This window comes from Gossypium hirsutum, chromosome D11, assembly GCF_007990345.1.
Source record: "Gossypium hirsutum isolate 1008001.06 chromosome D11, Gossypium_hirsutum_v2.1, whole genome shotgun sequence".
Classification (NCBI taxonomy): domain Eukaryota; kingdom Viridiplantae; phylum Streptophyta; class Magnoliopsida; order Malvales; family Malvaceae; genus Gossypium; species Gossypium hirsutum.
Window position 1 is genome coordinate 51,713,929 of NC_053447.1, and position 21,208 is coordinate 51,735,136.

Here is a 21,208-nt window from a genome sequence, read left to right on the forward strand (position 1 = left end):
TCTGCACACTCGACTCTACATTCTCCTGCATTGACAACAATGTCTATACTAATCAATCAAGTTGAGACACAGTCGGCATATGTTAATTTTTTAATATTACATAATATATGATTTCAAACAATATTGGGTTGGTATGTTGTTTGTTTTAAGTAAGAATAAAGAGACAAACTGGGTCGAAACCAATTTGCCAATAGCATAGCATAGGGAAGTTGGAATATAGTTTTCATTTCCAACAAAACGCAATATCATTATATGAAATAAAATAATAATTAAAATATTGCATAAAACTGAAATACGAATATCATAACATATTTTTAATAACAGCATATTCAAAATTTATATAAAAAAATATAAAATTTTAATTAATCAAAAGTCAATGGGAATTATTTATTTCATAAACTGTAGTTATTTGACACTTTTTGCCTACCACATGATATAACATGTTTGGTTGGGTGTATTGGTTATCGGTGGGGCCCACTTAAGACGCCTCTATGTCGTTGTTTGGTTCATGGTTTTTCTATTAGGCCTATAATGCAATACTAACCTAATCGGTGAAATCCACCGATTTCTAATACACCCCATTTGCTCAGATTAGGCGCCGCATAGGTTTACCATCCCTGTTATACCCTCCCATCTGCTTCCCCGTTTCTCTTCTGTTCCTTCTAGCCTCTGCCGATTTCCTTGTTGGTAAGTTAATCCCCTCCAGATTTGTTTCACTCTGCTGATTCTGCATGTAATCGGTTTCCCCTTTTCTGATTACAGCTTCTTCTTCATCGCACTGTGCCCGGATTTGGTCATTTACAGGTTAGTGTTTTGGGTTTTTAAGCTTTCCATTCCTCCTAATTTATTCCTCTTCTTGGTTGCCTTGCCTGCGCCTAATTATCGCCATTTCTGCTTCTTTCCAGGCTCCACTCAAGGCTTCAATTTATTTCAAAGGAAATCCATATTCATTACAGGTCAACTAAACCTTCAATTTACAAGCCATATGTAATCATGTTTCCTTTTTTTTTTAATTTTGGGTCTCTGCAAGATTTGTTCTTTTTGGGGTTTTGAATTCTTTTTATTGTTATGTTTAGTTAATCCTTGAATTTATGTTGTTTAGAGATGGTGAATTTAATAGAAGTAATATAGTTGATGTCAGTATTCATGTCTGTTGAAGAAATGATTAGAAGAGTTAATTATAACAAGAGAAATGGAAATAAGGTACAATTCACTGCGTTAAAAACAGTACCTTTTCGTTGAACAAAACTCCACCAGTAGGGTTATCTTTGTCGATAGATTTATGGATGAATGCCTTCAAGTCTGGACTGTTTTCTATCTCAAGAATCTTTAAGGCTGGGAAGTCAACAGTATAATCTTCATAGAAAAATCCAATGAGTTTCTGAAGATCTTTCAATTTGAGGGAGTTCAATCGAGGGAAGCAAATTAATCCTCTGTTTTAGAATGCTTCTTCGATCTGCTTCTCCATTGATATTATCTCCTGCATGCATTTGCATTCACTTACTTCCAAGCATTTGAGCTACTGCAAATATTTAATCATGGAGTCGGATACCACATGCTTTATGTTGACGCAACCCTCAATGATCAAGCTTGTCAAATTTTGAGTTGAGCAAAATGCTTGGGGAAGCCATATTCTTTCAATGCCAATTGAGGATAGTTTCAACTTCTTTAGCTTAGGAAACAATATCTGCACAGCATACTATTAAAGGATTACTTGATCATTGCGGTTTCAGTTTCACATTTATAAATGGAACTTTTGAATTTATACTTTATTACTGTACTTTCTACTGCATTTTTTAGCAATATAATTTGTGACTGAAAGCATGTAAAATAATTCCATGCCTTTCTTCTGTGTTTAATATCCCCTTTTTCTCTTTTGCTCCCTTTCACTTATGGGCCTCTTCATTGCTATATGACTCGTCTTTAAGACGTTGCTTTTCTCTTAATTTTATTGCCTTGCTATTTACCTTCTGGTCTGGAGTGTGAGAAAGTTATCTTATTTCCTTTCAGGAGGAGCTAGAAGGAAAATTCTTTAAAGACAGAAGACCTTTTGATTTGCAAGGTTGGTTTTGCATTTGTTTTCATGATGTTATTCTTTCAATCCATTGTCTCGAGGCTGATTAGCATTTTCATTAGATATAAGCAAAATGGTTGAGTGGTTGAGTGGTTATGAAGTGTTGGCATAGATGCCACTGCATGTTGATTCAAATATGTGCTTTATTGGTTTTCAATTCTGGATCATGCCCCAATTGATTGAGACAAAGAATTGATAATTTGCATTTATTCAGCTGTATTTTTTGCCTATGTTTGTTTTTCATAGGCATGTCTGTCTTGAAACATTGTCAAAATTTCCTCCGATGAAATTAGGACATACATTTATTAGTTGCCTTTTTTTGCGTTTCAACTCTAAGCAAAAGGAAATAACTTTTCTTTGAAACAAATAGTTTAACCAGCTACAGACACATGTAGAAACCTATGATATCATGTAAAGTTACTAAAATAAATTTGGTTTGCACACTGTTGATATAATAAAAATGCCTTTTTTTGGCAGAAAATGTGTAGGAGAGTCGATATACATATGTTGTTCTGTGCTCTTTTCAATTTTAGTTGGTAGTGAGGTTTATATATATATATATATGTTGCATAATGATAATGGGATCATACCAGAGCAGAGAAATATGCATTCTTTCGTGAGTTTGAGAGAGGTGGAGGGAAAGAGAAATATGCACACTGGTTCCAGTGATTGAGTTTCTAGTCTCTAATTCCTTGTATGTTAATAACTTAATATCATTCATTTACTGAGGTTTTTAGCTCTTTTGGTTTTATATTGCACCATTTTAAAAAAAAGACCTTTATGTTTTTTATTAGTGGGTGATTTCTTTTTTTTTTCTTTACTTCATGATTAAGTATATAGGCTTTGTTGGTTCGTTCTAACAGGGAATTGGAAGTTGTTTCATTTTGGGTTTAAATTGTTAAAAGCATTAATTAATCAAAGGAAAAGATGCGTTTTTAAGGGGGATTTGGGGTTGCATGTGTTCTTCTGTTGTTCTTATTGATTTGTTGTGTAAAAGAAAGCACTTGGTGTTAATTGAAGTTATTTACAATGCATTTGATTGGTTTTATTTTGCGAGCGACTGATTTTGTTGTCATTTAAAGTATGCTAAAGTGAATGGTGAATTGTTGTCATTTAATATCCCCTTTAAATTCGAAGTGCTAGTCATCTCCTATAACACATCATGAAATATTCCTATTTAGCTTTTTCTTCTTTGTTGGGTTATGTTATTTATGTGTTTCTTATTCGTTATGTTATGGGCATGTTGTTTTACTTCTTCAAACGTATTGCTTTACTTTTTCTTCTTCTTTTTTTATTATTGAAATTGTATTTTTATTTTCACCTCTTAGTCCCAACCTCCATTGCTTGCTTCGCCTCCGGCCACTAGCACCACTCCCTTAGTCCCTTGGCTTGCTTGCTCCACCCATAACTAAGCCTCTTGTATTCACTGAGTCACTGTAAGTTTTTTTGCAATTAAATTATTTGATTTTTTTTTACTATTCCTTAGATTAGTATTGAAGAACTATGAGCCTTCTAACTTAATTCTCTCTAATATGATACTGGCAAGATTGTTAACTCTACCATAAAAAATTACATTACCAGAACATAAAACCAGCAGCACTCCAAGTTATCAAAATAATTACCTATTGTCATTTCAATCATTCTTCCATGGTTCTAAGATTATAAGCTCCCTTAGAAGAAATAAGAAAGCCTACTTCGATAGCCCCATCTAATAAAACATCCTTCAATACACCCCGCTTCAATTATTGGATAGAATATAATTCTGGTAATGTCTTATTAAAGACTCAAATAATTATTGAATTAATTTACAAGGCTTTTTATTTAATAATCTCTCTATTTTTAAATTATGTATAAACAATCAATCAAGTTCCAATTTCGATGCTTATATAATATCCAAATTTAAGATTAAATCTGCATATTTTAATTAAAATATAATTCGGTACTTATATAAACAATCAATCAAGTTCCAATTTCGATGCTTATATAATATCCAAATTTAAGATTAAATCTTCATATTTTAATTAAAATATAATTCGGTACTTATATAAACAATCAATCAAGTTCCAATTTCGATGCTTATATAATATCCAAATTTAAGATTAAATCTTCATAATTTAATTAAAATATAATTCGGTACTTATATAAACAATCAATCAAGTTCCAATTTCGATGCTTATATAATTGTTATTAAATTAATAATATTCAAATTCCTTATTTAATTCAAATTGATTATAATATTATTTTCAAATAAATTATCAAATTATAAAATGACAATATCTCAACAATATCTCAACAATTGATAAAATCTTACTGAAGATTAACAATATCTCAACAAAAATTGAATGAATTATCTATTTTATTAATTGAAAAAGATATCTTATACGATATTTATTTTAATAAATTTGCATCTCTAAAGTGTGAGGGGATTGATACTAAGTTCTAATTTTAATATGGTGCAGTAATGGCTCGTTTGCCCTTAATTGCACAAAGTGTGAGGCGTAAAAGAATCGGTGCTGCATTGACAATTTGGTTGGAAATTTGTAGAATCGCGATTTGGTTCTTATTTAGAATGGGTGCCAGCCTTAGCCTACATACTTAAAGACCAAGGATTAGGTCCTATACCGTAGATTTTTATGCACAACGGGATTATGTGAAGAGGCTTGTATATGCTAGTGACGAGACTTGTATTGAACAAGTTAGGATGAATAGAACTGCCTTTTTTAAATTATGTGAGATGTTAGGATCGATAGGGGGATTGAAGTCGTCAAGGTTCATGCTTGTTGATGAGCAAGTAGCAATGTTTTTACATATCATCTCCCATCACCTTAAAAATCGAGTTATTAAGCATCACTTTAGAAGGTCCGGGGAAACTGTAAGCAGAGCATTTCATAGTGTTTTAAATGCTGTCATACGCTTACAAGATGTCTTATTTAAAAAGCCGGAGCCAATTACATCCGAGTCTTCTGACACAATGTGGAAATGGTTTAAGGTATTAGACTGAGTTTTATATATAGCTTGTACAACATTTAGTTGACTTAGATTTAAATTGGTATTCTAACTCAAGGTTTTATATCATGTGAAATAGAATTGCTTAGGTGCTCTTGATGGAACCCACATCAAGATTAGGGTGCCAACAGTTGATAAACCTAGATATCGAACCCGAAAAGGTGACATAGCAACAAATATGCTAGGTGTTTGTACACCTGAGATGCAATTTGTTTATGTTCTTCCTGGTTGGGAAGGTTCAGTTGCCGATGGACGGGTGCTTCGAGATGCCATTAGTAGAAGGCATGGACTAAAAGTTCCTCATGGTACAGTGTATAGTTAGAGGAATTTGAATTATTTAGTTCCTCATCGAGTTACAGACCATAAGGCTGAATATAAAACTTTGTTTGCTGAATTAATCATTTTTATAAAAAATTATTTTATAGGTTGTTATTATTTAGTTGATGCTGGATACACAAATTGTGAGGGATTTCTTGCACCATTTAGAGGACAGCGATATCATCTGAACGAGTGGCGTCAGGGTTATCAGCCAAGTTCTCCGCAAGAGTTTTTTAATATGAAACATGCCTCAGCACGTAATGTCATTGAAAGATGCTTTGGCTTATTAAAACTTAGATGGGGAATACTTAGGAGTCCATCGTTTTATCCTGTAAGGGTGCACAATAGAATTATTATTGCATGTTGTTTGCTCCATAATTTTATTCGAACCCATATGAGTATTGATCCCATCGAAGCGGAAGTGGGAGAAGGATTACCTACTAATGTGGTGGATGACGATGAACCGAATATCACAAATATTCATCCATCGGATGCTTGGGCTACTTGGAGGATGGAACTAGCCAACCAAATGTTCGATGAATGGCAAGCATCTAGAAATTAGTTAGGTTTAGGGACAAATTGAGTTTGAATTGATTTGTTGATGTTATTTTATGTATCTAGTTTATGAAACTTTGGTGGTCTTTGATTAAAATTCTGTATTGTACTAAACTTTGTTGAATTATAATTTAATTATCTTTTCATTCAGCATGTGTTATAAATTTAAATTTAGTATTGAACTACCGATATAATATTATAAATTGTTCACCTTTTGATTCATGATATTCAAAATAGTAAATAATGTTAATTTGTTTTTTTTTCTTAAGAACAATATGTTAGGTGTTCCACCAACGGGTGCTTCTTCTCAAGCTTCTCGAGGAAGCAAAAGAAAATGGGTTCTAGAAGAGGATGCAGCCTTGGTTTCTTGCATGGTGGATTTGCACAATGTAGGAACATTTAATGCTGATACCGGGTTCAAAACCGGTTATTTGAACGAGCTAGAGAAAATACTAGAAAAGGCTTTACCAAGAGCAATGTTGAAGGCGAAACCAAATACTGAATCTCGGATTAGGTGCCTAAAAAGGGAATGGTCAGTCGTCTACGACATGCTTAATGGCCAAAACAACAGTGGTTTTAGTTGGGACGAGCATAGGCAGCTCGTTGCTGCTGAAGATGCAGTTTGGGAATCCTATGTAAAGGTAAAATGTATTTCAAGTATTTATTTGTTTTTTTACAAAACTTATAACTAATATGATTTCCTCATTTTTTTAGAGTCACAAAGAAGCCTCTCAGTTCAGACATCGTTCTTTCCCTTACTACAACCAGCTTACTGCGATATACGCAAGAGATCGGGCGACTGGGAAAGACGCTCAAACAGCTGCTGATGTTCTTGAAGAAATACATGCTGAGGATGAACGTACTACAGATATGAATGAAGAGAGAAACACATTCTATGACTGCGAGCTAACGTCTCTTTAGACGACATGGATGTTTCTGGTACAGATCCGCGAGGAGATAGAGACCAAGGGGGTTCCTCATCTTCAAACAAGAGAAATAAAAAATCTGATGCTCGTGATAATGTGTATTCTTCATTTGAGGAGGCTGCCACTTTGTTGGGGGAAAAAATCCAAGCCGTTGGCGATCAAATCAGTAGGATTATGGCCTCCGAGGTGGTAGTTCAGTAGAAGTCAGAGGAAAAGATGGAAGAGAAAGCTTCAAATTTATATTCAGCCTTATGGTCAATTAAAGGTTTAACCGACGATCAGCGGTATGATGCTTTGAGTAAAATTCCCGATCATCCAACTCAAATGATCGTTTTCTTTAGTTTACCTTCTGTTGCCCGATTGGAATGGGTCAGAAGATTTCTTTCTCACCATTAAATATCAATGTTCAAACTTTTTGATGTTGTAAAACTATATAACATATGGATTATGATGTACAATTTCATTTTCATCTAACATTTTCTTAATATAAGTTAATTATGTTTATGCAGAATATAATTCTCAAGTTATATATTGATTTTAGTAAATTCATATAAGAACATTTTATTATTAAGAATTTTATGAAATTATATATCACTGTTAAATTATATTTAATATTAATTATTTTAAATTGTATAAATTCATATAAGAAAATTTATTATCAAGAATTTTATGAAATTTAATATTAATTATTAAATTATATGTAATAATTATTATTTTAAATTATACAAATTCATAAAATATAATTTATTAGTTATAATTATTTTAAATTTTATTAAATCATATATTTTAAATAAAATATATTTAATATTAATTATTTCAAATTTTCATTTATAGTATCATATATTATGATTTGAGTAAATTCATATAAGAATATTAATTATTAAGAATTTTATTAAATTATATATTTTAATTATAATATATTTAATAATAATTATGTTAATTTATATTTTACAGTATCATATATTATGATTTGAGTAAATTCATATAAGAATATTAATTATTAAGAATTTTATTAAATTATATATTTTAATTATAATATATTTAATAATAATTATGTTTAAATATGATTAAATTATTTATTATTGATATTAATAATCTTATTAAAATTTAAATAACAATAACAATAATTACCAAAACAAATTTCTGCTAATTATTAAGAATTTTATGAAATTATATATTTTAATTAAAATGGGTTTAATAATAATGTTTAAATATGATTAAAATATTTATTATTGATAATAATAATCTTATTAAAATTTAAATAACAATAACAATAATCATTTACCAAAACAAATTTATGCTAAGGGTATTCTAGTCATTTTAGTTTTTTTCCATTATGCTATTAAACCTCTATTCCATTCAACCAAACACAAGATTACTATTAAGCCTCTATTCCATTACATTCAACCAAACAGTTGATTTGCTATTACACTTCTAATCCAATACACCTCTAATCCAATACAGCGAACCAAACGCACTGTTATTTGTATTTCTATTCACACAAATCTCAAAAATGTTGTTGAAACAAGTAGACATCCATGTGTTGCCTTGGAAATTTTCATTGTTTCTTAACAAACAAATAATAGTAAATCATAATTTAAAATTTGACCAACTTTTCTTGTTATTGGAATTGATAGGGATGAGTGTGGAAGAGGATCATAAGTTTGTTCAAGTCACGGATTTGACTTAAGGTTCTAAACGTTTGGAAAAATACTTGGATTTTGACACAACCTAAAACGCAATTAAATCCAAGTTAGATCCAAGAAAGAAAACTTGACAAGAAAAAGTTTGAAGATGATCCCCACAATCTAAAAATATTGTTAAAAATTTTTTAAAAGAAAACTTAAGAAAAATTCTTGAATGGGAAACTTAAAGAGAATTTTATAAACACAAAGTGAATAATCAATGAATTGATTCTTTTGTGTAAATATTGTAAAGGCTTTTATATAAACTAGCTAAATAAATCTAGATAAAACTCTTAAGTATACTAGAACTCTAATTAACCTAAACAATAAGTAGTTTTAAACTAAACTTTCTTGTTGACATAAAATTCTTAAATAACTTAAAATACTTAATAATTATAAAAAAATCGAAATAAAATAATAAGAGCTGATAAATACAATACTGAGATATATATAATAAAAATTAAGCTTAAAACTCGAACCCAATACGATTTAAACTCAAAACAAAAGCCCAACACTCCTAATTCTCATCATAATCCCGTCCAGAAATTTTACTTGCATAGTCTTCACTAAAACTATCATAACCTGAGTTCCCGAACTCGAAATTGAGTGATTCAAAGTGCATTTTGAAGCTAAGAGATAAATATTCGAACACTATGAAGACATCTTAATCCATAAATGCTTGGATCCCATACAAATATTTTTCGAAAATTGACTAATCTTTTGAGCTTGAAAATTGATAGCTTGGTTGAATTGTCTTTAATAAATTTCACTCATTCCATGTATGTATCATTCCTCGTTTCCTCGAAAAGATTCATCCTCACATATTGGCTTTGGTTGAATATTGATTTGATTTTCTTGACCTTTGACCTTATTGTTGGGCCTTAAGGTAGTGTAAGCCCATCGCATCCATGGGCCTAAAGTTGGACCTTAAGACTCGTATCAAGAATGATATAATAACATATGAAACGATTACTTTCAACAAAAATATTTGAATATTATATGTGTTGATACAGTGTACAGCAAGGGAAGAGGATAAAGAGGAGCAAGGAGGAGATCACGATGGTGCAATAGAGGTTGGTTCACCTAAAGAGGCCGAGAGCCGAAGTTGGGACAAGAGGACAAACTGATTGAGAAGATGGTTGTACAAAGTAACTTTAGGCTATTGAAAGTTTGATCTCTTCTTCATCATTCATCATTCATCAAGGTATTTATAAAAGAGGTCTTCTTGTCCAATTATATGACGTGACTGTTGGAAAAAATCTTGTTTAAAAATAGTTTTCTATCATTGTGAAAAATATTTGAAAATTTTATAGCAATAAAATTTTCCCGAAAAGTACTTGTGCTTTGTGCGAGATGGATCCTAGACATTCTCGACTTTTAACCGACGACTTTTTTCGTTATTCTCTTACCACGGATTGTTTTGAATGTGGGCTCGAACAATCACAAATCAAACACAGAACTAGAAATAATTTATCACTTTCAGTAGGAAAATAATTCCCTCTTAATAGAAACCGGTAGAATTGTTATTCACAAAAAGTAGAATTTATGCTTAGAAAATAAATTCTTACTTGTCTAACTTGATAAAATTGATACCGAAAGGAAAAATGGAACCATTTTAGGAGTTTAAGCAATTTGGAACCCTAATTCAAGGATGAGTGAACCACATCAAGATCAATCAACCACTATCTGTTATTTGTTTGTTAATATTGTAATCTTGCGCCTTTTACAATTTAGTCCTTGTTAGCTAGATTTTAGACTAGTATAATTATCCTCGACTTCATGATTTTTCGTACTATAATGTTTAGCAATTAGTTGGTTAGACTCTCTATTTTGCATGCTTATTAGTAGAAATTGTTCAATCTCCAACTCTCTTAGGTTCGATCCTCGGAGTACTCTTGTACCTCGTTGTACAAATATATTACAACTGACTTGTTACACTTACAAACACCTCACTTATTAGTTTTATTCGATCCTTGTCTTTAATTGTTGATTTATCTCTCTCGTCGTTCACGAGGGTGGCGAGAGAGGCGGTCAAAAAGCTTCAAGGGTTTTTATTTAACATTCATCCATTTAATAGGTATGAAAATCAAGTCTTTTTTTGTAATTTTTATAGATTTATGATCATGAGAGCTTGATTTAGCTGTACATGTATCACTTTGTGCAATTTTTGAAAATTCTATGAAGTTGACGTTGTTCATAAATTGATGAAAGATGCTTGGCATTGATAGATATTGAGTTTAGATTATGAAAAGGACTAAATTGTAAAGTTAATTAAGCTTGTTTGTTAGCTTTGTAACATTATGGACAAAATTGAATAAATGTTATGATATAATGATATAATGATCATGTTAATGAATTTAAAATTTTGAATTGATGGAAATTATGTTGTGTTTAAATGTAGTTACTTCGACAACGAATGTAGCATCCTCTAGCTCGAACCTAACAATCGGGTCGTGAGGGGTGTTACATTCCATGTGTTAATAGATGGTAAATTAAGGGTGTGTTAAAAAACTATTATTTTCGTAAACCATTATTTACTCCCCTTTGACATTTTTCTTACAAAACACCTGCATAAAAAATCATTATTTTCATAAATTAACTCGAATGACTGATCAAATTGGTTGGATAGGGAACCGGTTTGGGTATTAGTTTGGAAAGATGAGTTGAACCGGTTCACTCGTAAATCGATACAAATTGATTGAACCAAGCTAAAAACCAATTGAATCAGTGTTTCAACCGATTTTCTCTTCTTATTTTTAATTTTTTTTATTTTTTATATTTTTTTAATAATTTGCTTGATCAAACTGGACGAACTGGGAACCAATAGCTTTCTTGGTTCGACCATCAGTTCAACTGTGAAAACCTTGACAAAAACAATCACTCCATAAATTAAATGAGAGGAAATGAAATATAAATCACATGCTAAAAGAACTTTAAACTTTAACGAATGAATGAAACCTAAAATATAATATAGAAATAATGTATCCCCTTAAATAATAGTTTCCTCTATCTCCCCCTTTTTAGAAAAAAATCAAAGTAAATATGATAGCAGGTTGCCAACATCAAGTGTCACATGATCTTCAAGTTCCGTAGTTTTTTTAACCCATAACAGAATTAACAAGTGAGTTCAAACATACGAAACTATTCTCTCTATCACACAATTAAAGAGAGTGATAAACAATATCATCATATAGAGTCTTAACCATCATCAAGTCAGACCCTAAGCAATATTATATCAAAGACTCAACATGTAGTCAAATAAGCCTCAAGACAACCATAAAAAACAAATTAATGAAATTTACTCCCCTTGGCAGCAGAAGTAATGTAGGATTGTTGTAACATATGCTACATAAGTAATGTGGTTTGCCTCGTTAAAACACCTTATATCATATATGAATTTTGTTCTCATCTCAAATCATTAATAAACTTTTAACATGGAAGTGTAATATAACCTGAATACCACAATAATGACATATAAGTTTTTCTTTCTTCTCGTTTCATTCTTGTTACTATCGAGATACTGTTGTTAGATATGTGACAGCATGAGATAGAACACACTCTACCTTCCCTCCACCTTACTCTCAGATCTCCCTCGCACGAACTCTGGCATGCCACCCTCTAATCCCAACTCATTCCTACCTCTCTATCCATGATCTCCTCTTTTCATAACAAACCTTACCCTCTCAAACTCACCAGTCCCTCTTAGAGCAAGTACTTGAAGCTTAGAAGCAAATCTCATTCATTTCATACTGTTGTCATCAACACTAATTTTTAATTAACATTGCCTAAAGATATACCCGATTAAATCAGATTTATAGCAATAGTGAAAGAGCTTTTCATACCGCAATTCCTTCCACTAGCGATATTTGCAAGTCCCATGCCACCCTCAGTCTAAAGAAACCTTTTCCAAAACCATTTTGAATAATCTACTCACCAAATTTTTTCACATTTTTCTTGGATAGCCATTCCATCGGCAGATCATGCTGGAAGAAATCCAATTCCATCTGTAACACCCCAACTCGATTCCGTCGCCGGATTAGAGTTACGAGGCATTACAGATCAAAACCCAACTCAAATTTTTTTTTAATTATACTAACTCAACCACGAAATTTCATTCCACATATATATATACATATATATATAAACACATAACCAATTAAAATCAAACATGCATCATAAATCAAATTACATATACTAACCATGTCTCAAAATTTCAACCATATCATTATCATTTACCTAATCAAAATTTAATATCATTCAAATTCTTAAAACATTTCCAAACATATATGATTATATATCAAAATCCAAGCATATATCCAAACATTTATTTGTATACATATTTCATTTCAAGTTACTAACTATACTACATATTACAAGATAGGTGGTACACCCTATTTGGACAACTATTATACATCAATTTGAACAGCATTTATATAGCAAACTAAATAGCATTTTCACACCAAAATTTGGACAGCATATATACAAAATTGGACTGCATTTGTACATAAAAAATTGACAGCATATACATATATAATTGGACTGCATTTGTACATCAAAAATTGACAGCATATACATATATAATTGGACTGCATTTGTAGATCAAAAATTGACAGCATATACATATATAATTGGACTGCATTTATACGTCAAAAAGTGACAGCATATACATATATTTGACAGCATATACACATATAATTGGACTGCATTTATACGTTAAAAATTGACAGCATATACATATATAATTGGACTGCCTTATACATCAAAAATTGACAGCATATACATATATAATTGGACTGCATTTGTACATCAAAATTTGACAGCATATACATTCATTTACTCTATCAATAAGCCAAACGTAATTTATCACTAACATTTACAAGCATACTTCAATTTATAAATCATCCCCTATATTCACTTAACTACTAAATCCAACCAAATCATATATATATATTTAATATATAATACATAACCTAGACACTTAACTTAACATTACTTATCTTAATGAATATAACAACTTAATTACTTCAACCACATAATTACCGAAACACTTGAATGAAATCACCATGCACATATATATACACATTACCATATAAATACTAGCCATAAAATACTAATCCATGATTAAAGTATGCTTAAACCATAATTCAGTCCAAAATCGAACACAAACAAGAAAATTAAGCCATTTTCGCATGGCTTAATATTACATAATCTAAATTCAAGCATTTCAGCTACGCTATACATGCCATAAGATCGAATTCAAAATTTACAAAATACCGAGAGGAGTCGATAGTGTGATAATCTTCTCTGACGATCCCTGAGCTCGTAACCAACTTCCAAAATCTATAAAACGAAGAACGACATACACACAGTAAGCTATTTAATCTTAGTAAGTCATAAGCAAACATTATTCATTTTAACATTAATATTAAACCAACCAAATCAAATATAAATAAACATTTAACTTTAATAGCTTAATGCACAAATACTCCAATTATTGTATACTTATCAAAATATAATTTTAAAAAAACTACAATAATAATCCAAACTACCAATTACTTATAAGCACAAACATTGTAACACCCCGAACCCGAGACCGACACCGGAGTCGGACACGAGATGTTAACAAACTTTGAAAAAATTTTCCAGACACTGCCCAGTCTGAGTACTAGTCGCTTCAAAAATCATATCTTGAGATTCACAACTCGAAATTCAGTTTTGTGATTTTTCCCTGAAACTAGACTCATGTCCCCACCTATGTATTTTTTTCTAGAATTTTTGGTCGGGTCAATTAGTACAGTTTATTAGTCAAAGTCTCCCATGTTACAGGGGTCGACTACACTGACCTTTTCCCATTACGACTTGGATATCTCTCTGCACAGAGCTTCAATACTGATGCCGTTTGTTTCTATGGAAACTAGACTCAGAGAGGAATCCATACATATATGGTATGACCCCTAATTATCTCTGGTCAATTTATAGTGAATTTCCAAAGGCGGAACAGGGAATCCAGAAACTGTTCTGGCCCTGTTCCACAAGAACCCGAATATCTCTTACTGTACTGTTCCTATGATTGTTTCGTTACTTCCATATGAAAGTAGATTCATCAAGGTTCGATTACATAATTTAATCACTATTTAATTCCACTCCTGCGAATTCTTGTGATTTTTCCAATCCACACCACTGCTGCTATCAGCTTCTGTTTTCAAAGTAAACCTTACCTAATTTGGGGTTTCATGGACCAACTAGGGCCTTGTCAAACATAAGCCCACATATGATCATACTTAGCCATTCCAGTGGCTGATCATTTGCTCAACACTTCCATTCCAACTATAGTTACATCATGAAACCATTTATACATTCATAAACACGAATGGTCTAATGCCATACTCCACTTCTACAAGCCATTTTCGCATGGCTGTACACTTATACATTTCATAAAGTACTCGAAAGACAACAATGGGTAGTCCTATACATGCCATATCAAAATTCAACCAAAATAGTACCCAAAAGAGCCTTTGATAGTGTGGGCGACTTCGACGTCAAGATCCCGAGTCCGATAGCTGGAGAACCAAAAAATCTATAAAACAGAGGAGCAATGGAACGAAGTAAGCAATTTATGCTTAGTAAGTTTTGAGCAAGAAATTCCAGCATAAACAAAGAATAACACACATTTAGCTAAATGGAATATTTCATAATACGCAATTTACCGATATCAAACTTGCTTCACAACATTAACAACCCTTATGTACATACACAATAGACTAACTTAGCCGAAGGCCGGTAGCTCGTTTATCAACTGAGCGAACATTTATTTGTAAGGGCTCGATTAAATTCAACACATACGTAACATATCCCCATATTGGGATGTTTTTCGAGTATTCGCTGGAATTTTACAGCAAGCTCATTCATTATCAAATCACGTACCTTCGGGATTTAACCGGATATAGCTCCTCGTTCAAATGCCTTCGGGACATAGCCCGGTTTTAGTAACTCACACGAATGCCTTCGGGACTTAACCCGGATTTAATAACTCGCACGAATGCCTTCGGGACTTAACCCGGATTTAGTATCTCGCACAAAGGCCTTCGGATCTTAGTCCGGATATATATTCACTTAGCACAAAGCCTTCGGGACTTAGCCCGGACAGCATTCAATTAATCATGCACATCTAACAATAATTCATGGCACATTCATATTTCATTTTCATTTGCGAAACTCAAACACAAGGCACATATCATCCTTGCACATTCGGCTCAATAGCCTCACATAGAGCATGATTTAATCACATCGTAATTTAAGCTCACTTACTCAAGAACTTACCTCGGGTGTTGTCGAACGATTCCGCTAGCTATTCAACCACTTTTTCCTTCCCTTTATCGGATTTATTTCCCCTTTGCTCTTGAGCTTAATCAAACAAATAAATTGATTTCATCATTTAGGCATCAAAAAGATGAACACAAGGCACTTAGCCCATATTTATACATTTGACATTAAAGTCTCAAACATGCAAAAATCATGCATCAACACAACATATTAGCTAATTTCTTTCCCCTTGGCCGAATATGCATGTCTATTTTTGGGGTCGATTTCAACACTTAATACACACATATACACACTAGTAAAGCATCCTCCCCCTTTTCATCAATTTAACACATGCATTGCTCATTAACATGCAAAGTTACATTCGGCCTTAGCACACATCTTGCTAGCCGATTCTTCTCCATTTAGCAACCAATGCACATATGTGCTCACACAAAAATGCTAAAAAGGAGGTTCAAGAATCATCAAGCCATCATCACATGCATCATTAACAAGCTTCATATTTTGCATGCAATGGCATTAACACAACCTCCACCTAGGCCGAATCTTAACTCATCCTCAAGCCTCATCACCACAACATCAAACATCAACCAAGAATGATGCATCCATGGTCAAGTGCCATTTCCATCACATAGCAAGATTTAGACCATGGGCTAGGTAGAACTCAAGCTAACAACTAAAACATGCATGCATCTCATGGAACATCATCAAACATACCTTAGCCTAACTACATGCATGGCCGAATCTCTTCACCTTTCTTCTTCTTTCCTCCTTAAAATTTTTGGCCAAGGATGAACCAAAGGATGAGAAATTTTTTTCTTTGTTTTTCTTTCTAATTTAGGCTAAATGAAGGTGAGAAAGGATGAACACAAATTTTTCTCCTTTCTTCTCTTTAGCTCACGGCAATGGGGGGGCAACCACACATTTTTTTTTCTTTTGTTTCCATTTCTTTATTACCCATACTCCTTATTTTATTCTTCCATTAACAAAACATGTTTCATGACATGTTTTGCCCATCATTCCTTGTCATGGCCGGCCACTACTCATTAGGGGGGGGAATTTGACATGCAAGTCCCCCCTTTGTCCACATGCACTAATAGGTCCTCACACATTGACCTATCACATTTTAGAATTTTCTCACATAAGTCCTATTGACTAAATTCACATGAAATCAACCAAATTGAAGCTTGAAATTTTCACACATTCTTAATTACATATTCTAGACAATAAGTATCACATTCAAACATTTCGGTGACTTGGTTTAGCGGTCCCGAAACCACTTCCCGACTAGGGTCAACTTTGGGCTGTCACAAACATGCTCACATATTGTTCATATATCAAATAACTTTGTATCATCAATTCAATATACAACTTACCTTAATTTCATAGCATGATATAAATACACACCTGAACACTATTATTGTTTCGATTTCACATTCGGTCTTCACTTAACATTGCCCATTGAACCGTTCGGAATTAAAAAGGATACACGGATAATTAAAAAGCTAGTGCAATGCCAACATCCCAGACGTGGTCTTACATGTAATCACATACCGATGCCACTGTCCCAGACAGGGTCTTACACAAAAACACAAGTCGATGCCGACGTCCCAGACGTGGTCTTACACGAAAACACATATCAGAGTCCTATGTCATGACATAAGTATCCTATCTATTCCTAGGGTTCGTACGGGGCTTTTAGGCGTTGATTATCGATCGAATCGAACTCGAAAGAAAAATCCTATCTTAATAATAATTTTCGGCCAAAACATATAACAAATAAATAATTTAATTTATCACTTATCACTTATATATTCTTGAATTTAACAACATTTAAATGCTTATCGACTTACCTCGGATGTCGTCGACTGCTAAATCGGCTACTCGACCACTTTTGTCTTTCCCCGATCCAAATTCGATTTCTTTAATTCTTGATCTAAAAATATTCAAATTAAGCTTATTTAAACACCATTCTATTCAATTTACCCTAAAAACACATGAATGGGCAAATTACAATTTTGCCTCTAAAATTTCACACTTTTTACAATTTAATCCTTTTTGCTCAAAACACAAAATACACCAATTTTGACTACACTCCTTAAGGGCCGAATATTCCTAGTGTCTATACAAGCTCATGCATTTCATTTATTTCACATTATAGTCCTTCAAAAATTTATTTTCTCAATTTAGCCCTAATTACTCAAATTCACCAAAAATTCAAAGACAAAACATGTTAATCTAACAATTATATTTCATATTTCATCAACTAAAATCATGAAACTCAAACATTCATCAATGGCACATTTCAAAATCATCAACAATTCACAAAATTAAGACATGGGTTTTGAAGTATTCAAAGCAACGATATCAAAAACGTAAAAATTATCAAAAAAACAAACAAAATTCATACCTCAATCAAGCTTGCAAGTGCCGAATATACTAAAGCTTTTAAACAATCTTCTTTGTTCTTAGTTTCGGCCAAAAGATGGAGAAATAATGCTTTAATTTTAATATATTAAAAATGCACTAACATTAATAATTAGTTTACTTTATTAACCTTTATATAAATATATATACATATATATATAAGGCTATACTTGTACTTTGCCGCCCACTAACTATATTTTGGCCTTATTACATCATAAATCCTCCATTTAATAAAGACAACAACAATTTGGTACATTTAGATTTAACCCCTAAATTTTCATTTTACGCGATTAAGCCGTTTTCTTTAATCAATCTCTCAAACGACAAAATTAAAACACGAAAATTTCACACAATTAAATTCACACATCATAAACACACAAAATAATATTAAAATATTTTTTTCTATTTCGAATTTGTGGTCCCGAAACCATTGTTCCGATTAGGGTCAAAATTGGGCTGTTACACCATCAATGCAACATCTCTCGACCACTATTGAAACTAATTGAGTATCCTCTAAAAATGAATCTTCCCCACCACCATATATCTCGTAAATTCAATACAACTCTCATCCCCTTTCTAACTCCAAACAGTAGAGAAAAGGAAAATGAAATTGCTTAAATAGAAGTATCAGTAAAGGACATATTAGGAATTTCCTCACCTTTTGCAAATCAATGGAAGTAAACAAGAAAAACAATTTTTTTCTTAAAAATTCTATAATTAAAATATAATATTTAAAATCAATGTACAAGCATATTATTTCAAAATAAATATATAAAAACATATAGGAAGTTATATAATATGTATTATTAATATTATAAAGTTTATAATCTCTCTCAAAAATATTTATAATATAAATAAAGGAATAATTGGAGTGACTTCACCTACTCGCCCAACAAAACCAAATCACTTGTGTATAAATGAATGAGTCCTTTTGGAATTTGAGATAGTTTACCCTCTCTTTTTTCCTTCAGTAAAATTTTATAGTTTCTCCTCAACTAAACCATATTGCTGAAAAAGTGGACCACCCCCAACAACTTTTAGCCACCACCAACTCCCTAGGTTCTCCAAATGTTTCACTCTCCAAATAATAATAATAAATTTTAATTATTTTTCACTACTTAGTACAACATACTTTTTCTAACTTTATAAATTATCATGTGTTCTATTTATTTTAAGACGAGTATTTGGTAAATTGATAATATATATTTTTATTTTAAATATAGACTCAAAAATTTAGCACGTGTCTCTTTTTTTAAAATATTTTACTATATCTTTTTAGGATATTTGTTAACCCTTTAATCGTGCTTATAGAGTTCAAAAATTTCTCTGTAGTGTACCAAATACTTTCCCATATAATAATACTAAAAGTATTAATATATATATAATCCAATTAAACTTCCAATTCAATCAATTTTTAGTCTACTTTAATTAACTCGTATCAGTTCACAAGTCAATTGATTTTTATCTCTTTTCGAATTTGTACACCGATTAATTTTCAATTCAACTGATTCGATTGACCATCAGATCTGCTCCGATTTAAACCACGTTGTTTAAAACTAATTATTGTCAAAATAAAATAATTGAAATGAATGATAAAATTTATTAAAGTAAAATTTATCTTTATAAATATAAATGCAAAATGCAAAATAATTATTAAAGAATTGGATAATATACATTATACTAAATTTTTATCGCGCGGGATGCATGAGTTGATTTATGTATTAACTCATTTCTGTTATAAAATTTTTAATTTTTTAAATATTTGACTAATAATTTGAGTACAGAATTAAAATATAATAATAAAAAATTAGATTTAACAAGTGCGAAACATACTGTTTAAATTTGAAAACAAATAATCTGAATTCAAATTTCAAGTTTGCAATTCTTAATAAAACATCGTGTATTAAAAAAATACTAAAATTGTAATCTAAATATAAAAATACCTTAAAATCATGACTTCTTGTTATGCAAGAATTGTGTTCCTATAATTCATGCAATTAGATTCAACTTTAAAATAAAGGAAAATTAAATCTATATTATGTTGTAAAAATAAATGTACATGTCCTCATATTTTTTCACTCAATTTTCATGTAATGGACAATTTCATATTTTATTTCCATAATATATTATTAAATTATTATATTCATAACAATTTACTCTTAAATAAATTAATATAAAGTTCAAGTTAATATAGTCTTAAAAGGAAAATAATAATAATAATAATAAAATAAAAGTGATTAAGGTGATGTTTGATAAATTGAACTTTTAGTACTGAATTTTATAAGCGTTGAAATCATATTAGAAAATTATTTGGAAGCTTAGTAAAAATTAAGGAATAGTATTATAATGTTTGATAAAAGAAAATATTAATTTTTTAAATTTTTAGTTTTAATCTTATTAAATAATATTTTGTATTTATTTTGAATAAAATTTATATATGATAATCTGAATATATCACTTTTTAAAAGGATAGTTTATTTCAAATATAATTTTTTTAATAAAATAAAATTATTATTTTCAAAATTAAAGTCTCGTTTGGTACTAGTGTAATAACGTGAGAAATTTTTTTATGTATTACAATAGTTAGACATAAAATAAAGAATAGTTATTACAAATTTAAACTTAAAATTAGAAAGATGAGTAATAACTCTTTAAGAAAATAAGGTATCTTCGAAATAAACTAAAAAAGCTCTCTTTTTTTTTTGTTAAAAATAAGTCATAAGTGTGGCTAAATATTAGCAATTGAATTAGTTTATTACTAACTCGCATATTAAAACATGCGTAACAAATAATACTACTATCAAATATAGCATAAATGATAAGAAGTTACCTAATAAAAACATATTTTGTTCAAAATTTTATATTAAGTAAAAGTTAAAATAATTTATTAAAAAATT

The 21,208-nt window shown here is 31.0% G+C and overlaps 1 long non-coding RNA gene across 1 annotated transcript; it reads left to right on the forward strand.

Annotated features, from left to right (window-relative positions):
* Positions 1-440: 440 nt before the first annotated feature.
* LOC107911453 (uncharacterized) lies at positions 441-1,641 on the forward strand. The gene is made up of 3 exons (XR_001687889.2): positions 441-687; positions 763-804; positions 906-1,641. It is a non-coding gene; the product is annotated as an uncharacterized lncRNA (long non-coding RNA).
* The last annotated feature ends 19,567 nt before the right edge of the window (positions 1,642-21,208 follow it).